This window comes from Athene cunicularia (assembly GCF_003259725.1).
Source record: "Athene cunicularia isolate RWA chromosome 2 unlocalized genomic scaffold, athCun1 chr2_part2, whole genome shotgun sequence".
Taxonomy (NCBI): Eukaryota; Metazoa; Chordata; class Aves; order Strigiformes; family Strigidae; genus Athene; species Athene cunicularia.
In genome coordinates this window covers 6,239,378-6,251,390 of record NW_020799096.1, presented here as the reverse complement: position 1 = coordinate 6,251,390, position 12,013 = coordinate 6,239,378, and the positions used below count along the sequence as shown (strand labels likewise).

The 12,013-nt window shown below is 41.0% G+C and overlaps 2 long non-coding RNA genes across 3 annotated transcripts; both read right to left on the bottom strand.

Moving 5' to 3' along the window:
* Positions 1-1,746: 1,746 nt before the first annotated feature.
* LOC113477597 lies at positions 1,747-5,030 on the bottom strand. The gene is made up of 3 exons (XR_003397935.1): positions 4,875-5,030; positions 4,226-4,371; positions 1,747-3,442 (listed from the first exon to the last, which is right to left on the bottom strand). It is a non-coding gene; the product is annotated as an uncharacterized LOC113477597 (long non-coding RNA).
* A 517-nt stretch (positions 5,031-5,547) lies between these two features.
* On the bottom strand, positions 5,548-11,413 carry LOC113477598. 2 transcript variants are annotated; one of them, XR_003397936.1, is made up of 4 exons: positions 11,374-11,413; positions 9,807-9,935; positions 6,098-6,141; positions 5,548-5,671 (listed from the first exon to the last, which is right to left on the bottom strand). It is a non-coding gene; the product is annotated as an uncharacterized LOC113477598 (long non-coding RNA). The 2 variants fall into 2 exon arrangements; XR_003397937.1 differs by having other exon boundaries at positions 9,828-9,935.
* Positions 11,414-12,013: the final 600 nt, after the last annotated feature.

Sequence of the window (12,013 nt, the reverse complement as noted above, 5' to 3'; positions counted from 1 at the left end):
GGCTATACACAGGGTGACCCTGAACCTTTACTAATTACAATATGTAAAATAGCATGAGTCATTGAGACTGATGACAGATGACAAAGATAAACCCTTAAAAACTAGCCTACTGGTCTCACTCAAAGAATGAAGGAAAGGTGCAGTAGATTTAGGCAGTAGAGTCACTGATATCAAGTCACTGATGTCAAATCTTGAAATAAAGATGCAAGAAAGGAATTGGAGAGATCAAAAGCAGAAAACAAAAATTCAGAGCTGGAATGAAGCTTACACGATCTCAGATGAACAAATGACTAATTACAAGGATCAAAAGAGTGACTGCCTGAAGGATTAGAGAATTGATAAAAAAGTTAAAAATGAAAGAGTGCACTAAGGATTTTTCCTGCCCATGTAAAAGCTTTGAAAGTTATTTAAAAATGTCTATGTCCCAGACAAAGGATAGCATGCCAGGACAGTGCACAACATGCATATCCAGCTCACAGAATCACAGAATCATTCAGGTTGGAAAAGACCCTCTGGATCATCAAGTCCAACCATCAGCCCTACTCTACAAAGTTCTCCCCTACATCATATCCCCCAGCATCTCATCTCCTCTCATCCCCTCTCCTGTTCCCCTCTGTTGCCAGTCCCTTGCCCATTCCTAAACCATTCAGCTTTGTAAGCACTGGCTCTGTTAAATCCAACCCACCCCAGAAAAACACCTGTCTGCAGTGCTCCCTCCCCCTCCTCGGCCAAATCCCTCAAGTTTTAACTGCCAGAAGGTGACTTGGCTGTGCTGTTGCCATGTCCCAGGGGCTTCCCGGCCGCAGAAAAGGCCCCTTCCTCCTCCTCCTCCTCATTTTGGAGTTTAAGGGGGGGTTCGCCCGCTCGGCGATGTGGCAGCCCACCGCGGCCTCCGCCACCGGCAGCACCCGGCCCCCGCGGGGGCAACGTGCGGCTCCAGGCAAAACGCTTCCCTGTGTTCAGAGGTTAAACGGTCCCGCCGCACAGAGGTCCTGTGTGACACGGACACTCGAGACCTGAAATGTTGTTTCACGACTTTTCTAGAGCAGCCATCTTCAGCACCTCGCAGCAGCAATCCCTGTAGCTCCTGCGCTAACGGCTGGAATTACTGTGCTTGAAAGGGTGGTGAATGCACAACACAACTGTCAGACGAGACCCAGCTACAGCAAAACTACCTCTCCTCCTCCCACCTGTGCTGTTCTGCTCAGCACACGGCAGTGGCCAGACAGTGACTCATCCGATAGGGATACATTAATTATCACTTTTTGATAACGTTGATTAAACAGAGCAGAATATAACCTTTTCATTAACTGCAACCTCTCCAAACAGATCCATTTCACTTTTTCCTTCCTGACCTCTTGTTATTTTTCTCCCCTGGAAATTCCTTCTTGACATGCATACTCCTCGCCTCCCAAGCGTTCTTCATTGCTGTCCTGAGGCTTTGACCCTGCTCGCTTTTCATTCCTCTGTATATTTTTCTGCTCCCGAGTTTTCTTCATGTTTCTTGGCATCATCTTTCCACTCAATTCTTTCCTTGTCTTTCCTGGCCTTTCCAGCCTTTTCCTCTGATATAACAGATGTGGAGCTCTTTTCTAAAATGTTTACAACTTCTGGTTTTTATTTTCATCTCCTTTTCCTCATTATTTTTATGAATCATGTCCTGCAAAAGGCAAGGTTTGAGCCTCATGCAGCAAATATCGTACTACGTTTTTAAAGAATGCACTTAATAAATATATAGTTGGCATATTGTTAGCACAGGAAGGTAATTTTGGTCCAAATTCAGCTGCCAAGGTAACAAACATATGAGAACAGGTCGGCCTTTGCTGTCGTTGTGGTAGTAGGAAGGCTGTTACCAGAATAGAGGATAAAGATACAAGCTGGTATAGTCGGATAAAACAAGTCTGTGGGACTGACAGCCTGTGTGTTACAGGTACTCTTGGCTCCACATTTCTTTGCTTATTGAGGGAAAATCATCCTTCTAGCCCCAGATGCTTTGGGGAGATAGTTGCAAAGGGCATGTGTTACACTGATGTCCAAAAACAAGCAAGGAAGGAATAGCATTTTCCATTTGACCAGCTTATATAGCTACATAAACCAGCCAGTCTCCTGAGCACGCAGGTCCTTCTTCCAACGTGAATTACCTGCAGCAGTTTAATATTTCACGAAACATTTATCTGTGCTTATTATATACTAAATATAAATGAAAACATAAAAGGAACAGTGTTTGAATGTTTGAAGACTACATACTATTTTCCCACCTGCTTTCCAAGAGAAAAAGTTCCACAATCTGCTCTTTTTCATATTTGATTTTTATCACGCAGCCTTGACATGAATTTAGTAACCAAAGGAGTCTATTGTTGCTGGCTGAGTGTTTGAAATGTACAGGCTCCAGATAGTTAAGGAGTTCCGTGTGTAACTGGCATAGAAAAAAGAGCAATATGATATGTCCTGCTGATTTTTAACTCCTGAAACCTATTTTCAATTTTTGCCAAAATCAAGAGTCATGGAACACTTAGGAACTTGAAGGCTTGAGATTATTAAGGTGGAAATGGTTGCTGTGGGATGACTCGACCATTGAGATTAACTGGGCCTGCTCCAGCCTGCAGCAAATCAATTACCTTCAGGCTGTTTTATTTTATTAAAACTCTTCAGGCAATTTATTTCAAAAGGTATGGCACACAGAGCCTGATTACAAAGGCACGTACTACTAAACTAAACAACTCTAAAGATTTTGAAAGTTGTTATTAGAATGCAAAACCAGAACATCACATTCTTAAATGTAAAGGTGCTCATATTCAGCAACTATGAAAGAAAACCATCAACGCTACTTCAAAAGAGCTGCAGTAGAGCAGTACACCTCTAAAAATAAAATGTCACTTGCTTCAATCTGTTGAAGACACAAGCAGTAAGAAATAAACCTTGGGTTTATATCATCACAGAAGTTGCATATTTCCAACACCACATTTCATACAGAGTAGCTCATTACTAGTCCTGCAAATCACAGCGGAAGGAGTGATCCCAGTAAGCCCTCACATACCTTGCTGTTCACATCAGAAAGGGGAGGGGGGAAATGTGGTAACTCTGAAAAGTAAATATGATTTCTCTGAACCCTCGGGGGTGCTGAAGGATATATACTAGGCCACAGGAGAGACACTGTCTTAATAAACTTATCCAAACTTCTTTTGTCCAGGGACAGCAAAATCCCTAAAATGTTGCTCCACAGTTTTCCTCTGTCCCAGGACAAAGCACATCCTGGAACACAGCATTCCTGTTTCTGCTAGGTCTTCCCGATCTCTCTGACCACACGTTTTCCATGATCACTGGACTGTCTCTTCATATTTCCAAACCACCCTGACAGATATCAGCAACTTCAGGCTGCTGAGTTGGATGGTGGTTGTGACACACTGTCAACAGAGATAACTCAGTCTTCAGGTATCAGGCCCTGCTAATAAAACACATTGCCTTGGCCGTTCTTATATATTCTCTAGAAGTATTTGTTCCTCAAGACACTGGACATGCACCATCACCAGACAGTTGAGAGCTTGCTTTCTTTTCCTCCACTCATTCTCAGCTCCTGCACTCTTTCTTGCTACCAGTTCTCTCACTCTTCCTCTTGCCTCAAGAGAAACCTTCACTTGCAGTTTATTACCAATACTAACCCCTTCTGCCTCCCAAGATGATGTGAATAAGAGTGCCCGTAGATAAGTCCCTTTTTATACCTATAATAATGTTTCTTGTACTGCTCTGCTTTGTTCCAGTGGCACTGCTTCAGAGCATATTCTGCAGATTTTGTGTCAAGGCTGCCATTGCCACCTACCACAGGGCTTTGCTTCAGCGAAGTTTGTGTTGATCCCCCACACTTTCACACATTCTGCAGCAGACTTAATAATAGCAGGACTGCATTGTAGCAAGTTAGGGAACTTCAGGCTCCCTTTCCTTGGTTTATTTAATCCGAGGTTAGCATGCAATGAAGGCATAATATAGAAAATATGTCTCTTCAGCAAACAATTGTGTGGTTGCTGCCTGGTTAGACGTACTCAACCTAGCATTAAACTAGCCATTTTGAGTGCTGACAGCAGCATATCTGCAGCAGCGTAGAGCTCAGAGCCACAGGTAACTCACCAGGCAATTAGAGCATTTTGAGCTCCATACCATATGGCCATATCTAACTTAACTCATTATTAATCCTACTTGAGCTTCAGTCACAGAGCAGACAAATTCTTACCCAAAGAAAGAACTCTATGAGAACAGAACTAGTTGGGACTTCTTGTGAAGACCAGGCTGAATAGAAGTGCAGAAGGCTAAAGAGTCTCTTAAGGCAGAAGTAAAGAAGCAGGATTGCCCTCAGACTTTGTACACGGAGGAATCTGACTGGAAAAAACAGAAGAACGTAGTGGCAAACAAGTTATAGTGTGCAACTTGTCCTATTTAACAGCTCTGTGGGGTCAGTTCTCTGTCTGCAGGATACAAACATGCTCCCCTGAGTTAACTCCTTTAAACGTGCATTGCCTGTATTCTGAAGAGGGAAAAATATGCTCCTGGTGAGTTAGTAATACAGCAATCTGATCTCTACTTGCACATTTCTGTTCAGATCTACTTTCTCTCACTTTTAAAATTGCAGTTGCATTTTAACTATATATGTATGTAACTATATAGAACTGGAGCAATTGCAGCTGTATTTTAACTTTATATAAAACTAATTATAACTGGAGCATCTATGTCTGTATGGCTAACTTCTTATATGAGCAAAAGCTTGTTTCTACTAGAAACAAATGAGAACAACTTACCCAGCTTGCCTACCCTGGCAACAAAAAAAATCACATTTTCAGAATGAGAGGTCCTGAAGACCCTTCTTTCTTTGACACAGAAATTACCTCCTTGATTTCTGTAAAGGTGGTGATTGTAAGTCTCAAACTGCAGGCTGCCACAATAACACGAATAACATTAGTGACTCAGAAAACCTGATTATTCTCCACCAGACATTTTCTGATTTCTTGGCTTTCAGTTTCCAGTACCATTTTTATGCTACCTTAAATGATTCCCTGAAGCTCTGAAAAAAAAAAAAAAAAAAAAGTATGCTGGTAACCTCACAGATCTAACATATCTCGTTACCTTTCCTTCCTTGCTGCAGACAGAACGATCAGAGCAGCACAGCCATCCACTTGCCCTGTTGAGCAGCTGATTGGGAGATTTGCCAAATGCCCCCTCTTACAGCATGGAGTGTGATCATCTCCTCCCAACTGGGGCCTGGAATGTTTTTGTAATTCTTCACCATTCTGAGGACTTTTAACTCCTCTGCACGATATAATCTGCTTACAGCTTTCAAAATTAAGATCTCTTGCTGTACGCTCCACGTTCTCACTGTGTGGCGTTTGGCCGCAGCGAGTAGTCATGCTAATTTGGCATAGATGCCATGATTCCCAGCCACAGCAACTGCATCTCGTTATGCTTCTATTTGGAGGAGCAAATTATAAAGCAAGTTATTGGAGGACCACAGAACTCATTATTAAAAGCAGAAGTGATGGATCCAGCTTACCCTAACCTGATTTACTAGCCACCGTGGTTTTGCTACAATTTTTGCAGAGTCAATGTTTAGCTGGTGTGTCTCTAGCTGCTGCCAAAAGATGCATCAGAACATACAGAGGAAAGAGTTTGCAGCGATAAGCAGAAGCTAAGTGACAACAACAGAACAGGATCATATGAACATGGGCTGAGCTATTGTATTTCACAGCAGATGCCCTCTATGAGAGACTGGGAATATGGACACCATTTATGGTGGAAATACGGGAAGGCAGCAATGGACTTAGAAACATGGGAAAAGCAATGACCTGAAAGTGCTCAGAGAATACCTTTTCAGTTAACAACTGGCAGAGCAGCCAGATGTGATAAAGAGTAGGGTCCTGAAATATGTTGCCATATCAAAGTCAGTAAACTTATGCTGCTCGAGATTTACTGGCAAATCTGCTTTGGCAAGAGAGTGAGAGAAGCTTGTGGACCACTGTGAAATCCTTACAGACAGCTATATCAGAAATAGGCAGTGTTTAAGTTTGTGTGTTCAGATGTTAGCAAGTTTGTTCCTGTTTCACCCTTTGCTTACCTTGATATTCATGTCAGTGGGGATTTCAGTATATCTTTACTGCCCTGGTTAATGAAGGTAGGGAAGAGGCAGATTAATTGCCCACAGACAGTGATAGAAAGTACCTTTGGCAAACTAAGCAAAATGGCAGACCGGCACAAAGGCAAGATGATCCTACACATCAAACACCCCTTAAATAGCAAACAAAGCCATGACTTGGGAACGTTGTTTGCTTCCTGTATATGACTGAGAAAAGGTGAATTATGTGTGACAAAGTGACTAACATGGTCATTTTGATGGCTACAGGGCATTCCTTCTTCATAAATCTGGTCTTTTTGCCATAGACCTTATCAAGAGGAAAAAAAAATGATGCTGAGGCTACAAACTCTTTAAATTATACCCACACATACCTAAAAATGTAATACAAATTTTACACACAAAAATTTTGAAAATCCCTTATGGACAGTCCTTGTTGGTGACTAATAGCAACAGTTTATGTCTTCCTCATCTCCTTCTTCAACCTTTTAACTTTTTGATCATCTGTCTCAAATCATGATCCTGACTATTTGTGTGCTTTCATTACATATTCCGAGTCCTTACTAATAACCGCACTGAAATCAGCCTTTAAAGACCGTGTTCCCAAAACATCCCGTAACTGTTTGCCAGTGTCACACAACTTGATGGAATTCATCCCTTCCTTTCTATTTCCCATGTGGAAATATAGTTCATTTGTAGGCATCATGGTTTTACACTACCTATTCGGCTTTTCCCCCTTAATTTTTCACATCAACACTCTAGTCTCTTGGACTGCTATGAAACAAGGAGTGATCTTTCAGGTGGAATAACGCGTTTGCCTGTGTCGCATCAGCTGTGCTGACAAACAGGTACAGCTATGGCCCACTTTGGAGTGTATTTTTGAGGTCACAGTGCCCTCTACTGTCTGAGGCATCCTCTCCTACATCATCTTGGTTAAAAAAACAGGATGCCAGGTATTTTTATATACTCACTAAAAAGAGCAATTTTTTTTTTTCTTCCCCAGAATTAGCACATTTATTTCTGTTTCAAGATACACTTTCATCTAGACTAACTGGCCAAATATGGGCTGTTCGATTCAACAGAAAACAGGTTGGCGAGGGCATAGTCGTTTCTTGCTGACTGTAAGGCTGCTTTGCCAGAGTCCCTGCTAATTTAAATTAAACCACTGATCTGTGCAGAGCTTGAATCACACCTGACTTGTAAGTGTTGAGTAATTCCACATAAGGAAGCGCTCTGACATACATGCAAAGTAAGAACAACCAGGCCTGTGTTTCAAGTACAAATTGTAAATACATCTGCCACAGATTCATATTGCTCCTGGTGATCATTCCAACCATGCAGATGCAAATCACCTATTACATATGGAGATGTTCTTTACAAACTCCTCTCCTCTTTGTGTTTGCCTTCACCATCTCTCTTCAGGAGTGATGTGGGGTTCCGTAGGTGGTTTCACTCCCCTGTGGGTGTCCCCTGGAGCACCAACATCTTGCAAGTGAGCCTGAGACTGTCCCTGTCCTGCCAACCCATCCCTCACAAGTAACCACAGACCCCTTGTGACACTCCTCCTCTCACCCCAAAGCCCCATTTACCTTCGCACAAGAGGTGGGATGCTCTGCTTACCCTAACCCTACCATTAGAAAATTCTACTTGCTTATGATTTCAGCAAAGAGAATTCAAATAGAAAGACGCATCTACAGCCAACAAAAATTTTTAGCCTGGCCCACTTCATAAGAAGCATGCAGCAGATAGCACTGAAAAGGTTATGTGGGGGGTGTGTGTGAATGTGTCTTTTAAAAAATACTGTTCGTTTCATATTCTGAAATTTTTTTAGCCTGACAGAACAACGCATTATGTTCAGAGAGCAGCAGCTGGCTTATTGTTTCATGAGGCAGGTGCAACCACTCCAGCTCCTCAAGGTGCTACAACTTGTTTCCCAGTAGGGGATCTTGTAGCATGATTCCCTGTAGCATGATACGTAGGCGTTCAGACGATTTTTCCTTCTGGAGAGATTACATTCATAATATATATCAATGTACATATTAATGATGGAGTGAAGCCTGAATATAGTACATCATTCATTTTCTCATGTTAGTCTGATAGCAAAATGAGGAGAGTTCACTAAACAATGCACATACTCATACATATATAAGTGTGTGTGTGTTTGCATGCATGTGTGTATAAAAAGTATCTATAAAATACTAAAAATCAAACAGTGCTGCTGGGCATGGAAGGCATATTTCAAACATAGCAGATGTACTTGTCTTTATCTAGCCATTTTTTCCATGCAACTGTCACATCATAATGTCGCAGATAATTTCACTGATAGTGAGAAGAGCTGAGGCTCCAGAATGAGCCTCAGGGCTGCACTGCAAGGAAACTGTGGCCCACTTGTAATCCTGGGTTTCTCTGAAGAAATTCTTCACAGGAAGTATGCTTTTAAAATTACCACTTAATGGAAGGAGAAAAGGATGTCAAAGAGCAGAAGAGTATGCTGTGTAGGGTGAATACTTAGAGCTGGTTTTGGGTGCAAGAACACACTGTTGGGATCATGCAGGGGAGCAGAGAAATGCAGAACGACTACCAGGAAAAGGCGATAAAGTTTTAAAAAATGTTTTCTTTTTAGAAGGGTTTCCCTTTTCGCATGTGCTGAGGCAACACTTGGAAAAATTCTACTCACTTTTTGAACAGAAAGAGCTTCATTGCCCACTAACAACTCACAGACTACCTGTACCAGGTTTAAAGTAACTTCATGTTTACATGACGTATGCATATGCAGAAGTACATTTTGCAAGTAGCATGAAACCTCTGCATTTCAGCTGTCACTATAAGCCTTATTGCCAGCACTTTTAGAAAAATTGCAGAAGAAAGAATGTAAAATAAATTATGATGGTCTTAACTTTATGGTAAACTGATAAAAAAAATCTCTTACATCATAGTGAAATCAGTCAACAGTGTTGTACAGCTGTGGAAAACCAAAATGTTACACTGGTGTATGTGAAAAGGAGTTTCATATCTCACTCATGAAGTCATCTATTGACTCTGGTTAGTACTGGTGAGATCTCAGTTAAAGGAATGTGTCTGATAGTGAGCACTGCACTTCAGGAAAGATGTGGACCCACTGAAGGATAAGGATTTTTCCTAATCGCCTTTATCCCTTACTGTCATTTTTATTTTACATCAGCCATGGTAGTTGCAAAGTAGATTTCCCCCCAACAAACACATGCACAGCAGAAAACCCTCTTGAAGTCTACACAAGGAGGATGTGAAAAATAATATGGAAAAGAGTAATTAGAGTCAATGTAATATCAGTTTTCACATAGGCAAAAGGTTGCTACAAGAAGAGACAGAAGCATTGGATAAGGACTGAAGGGCTAAAATTACAATCTGGGTCAGGTTAGACCTTAGGGCCAATTTCTAAGGAAAGAATAGTTAAGCATCAGACTCTTTAAAGGACCTCTGGAATCTCCATTGTTGGAGGCTCTTAAAAGCAAATAAGATAAACATCTTTCAGAGGTGGTTTAATTATAAACTGATCTTGGCTTGAGCCAAGGAGATGATCCCCAAAGATCCCTTCCTGCCCTACTTTTTATTATATACCTGCTAATACTTCACCACTGAGTCTTTATGAAAAAAATTCATCCCAAGTATCCCCTGGCCCAGCTGCGAGCTAGAGACCACCCAGCTCCTAATATACTGAGGAAAATGCTACTTTTACCCTGCACTGCCATTCCATGTTTGTTTGTCATGAAGGTTCCATGAAATGCAGAGCTTATCAGCCTTCTACAATGAAATATATGGCAGCGCCTTCATATTTTGCCCACACCTGAAAGACTAACAGAAGAAAAAGAACTCTGGAAGCAGAAGAGTAAGACCAAACCTGTAACATTTGCTTGGGCTTTTGTTTTCGGGAGGGGGAGCAGAAGAAAGAGGAAACACTGAGTTTGCAGTTGAAAAGTAGCTTGGGTCTTAAAGAGACACCTGAGTTTCACTAATGGGTCTGCCACAGATCTACTTTGTAAGTCCAGTGTATGATCTAAAACGAGGCAATAACGAGGCAGGAGGGGAGTTGTGACAAGAATTTATTAGTAGCATTGAGAACAGGGACTGTGGAACAAAGATAGTATGTGGAACAAGACTGGAGAGGAGCAGGCAATAAATGAGGAAGAAAATGAAAAGTCAGAAGACAAAGAAGGGAAGAGGGAGCAAATGTCATACTGGAAAATAACCTTAAATGTGCAAGTGCAACAGAGGCTTAACTCCAACAAAGTTTATGCTATTTTCAGTGTTTCATGTATTTTTTTTTAAGGAGTGATATGGGTAGAAAGGAAATGCCTAAATGCAGGAGAGGATATTGGTCCTAGAACCTGGATTCCCTGACCTGCTGCTTATAGTAGGTTAGAGGCCCTGAGGTCTCACGTTTCTGAAACAGTGCATAAAAACTCAGTCAGTCATAATTAAATTTTTCATGTAATTTGAGATTGAGAAGACATCGTTATATATACATTCTCTATGCCTGGATACAATAAATGTTGCTTTCCCATGGAATGATATTCACTCTATTGCCCACATTCAAGGCGTATCTCTCATATGATGGATTTTTGCTACTTTCCTGTCTTGAACTGACTCTGGAGGTCTCTTCCTCCTCAGAGCTTCCACAAATAAGTCTCTAAGGTCTCATGGAGCAGATGTTTCTGGTTCTTTCCCATTTCATTAGGGAGTCCAGCTGAGACATTCTGATCCTCCAGCAGAGACTGTATTTGTGCCTTTCAGGGGATGAATCCATTTCTCTACTGGAATATAGAATCCAAAATCATGAAGATTAAATATGAAAATAAGTCCTTAAGCTCATTATTTTTACTCAGTTATCTACATAAACAAGCCTCTATACTAGTATGTGCATATACAAGTTTGTTTAATTATACCAAAATCGCTTCACTATTTAGCTAATTTCAACTTAATTCAGTGGTCACACTTTACAATAGTAGAGTGTGGGTTTTGTATTTGCATGGCTTCTGCACTAATAACAATTTAGATCTATGCAGACAGTGGAAGGAAGAGAGGACAAAATGCTGAGACCACTGCAAGAGAATAAATCACAAGGTCTCTTTAAAGCTCACTGTCAGCATGCTGTCTGAGACTCAAAGTGAAGGTCTGCAAACATATGAAAATTATTGCCACAAAAGAAAATACATGCATCTTTATGCAAACATGCGATCTACATAGTTTTGCCCTGAGTAAGGTGTTAGGTGGGGCACACTTACCCGGTTCAGCAACAGCAAGTCCTGAACAACTACTCAGTTACACAACTCCGGTGTGGAAAGAAAGCTTTAAGTGGGTGCAGACATCTGCTTTAAGCCTTGTGAGGCTTCCTGAGCATTATAAATTGGCTTTTGTGTAAATGAAAATCAGGCTGTGTATTTTCTGCCTGGTATGATGTTGAGTACGTGTTCCAAAAGTATTTAAAGATAACCTCTTTGTTAAGGTATGTACCAGTATACTTGTTTTGTGTACCAGGGAGAAATTAGTAGTGTATGTGGATATGAGCTAATTATTTTCTCTTGTTCACATAGCATTTATTACAGACAACACTAATATTTGCTGAAAATAAGAGAGAAAAAAAAAATCTTACCATCCATAATCCAAAAAGACATTACAGTTTACAACTGCCTGGATACCATCCAACCAGTAAGTAGAAAACAAACAAAACTACTGAGATAAAAACAAACCAGAGAAAAGCCTAATCAACTCAGGAAACATAAATAGATGGCTGATGCAGGCCAGCACCCTTTCACTCGCCATGTGGAATTTTGCACCTGAGGACCTGGCAGAAAATCCAAGAAGATCTACTCAAGGCAGACTGTAGGTTACATATGGTGTAAGAAAAAAAAAAAAAAAAAAAAG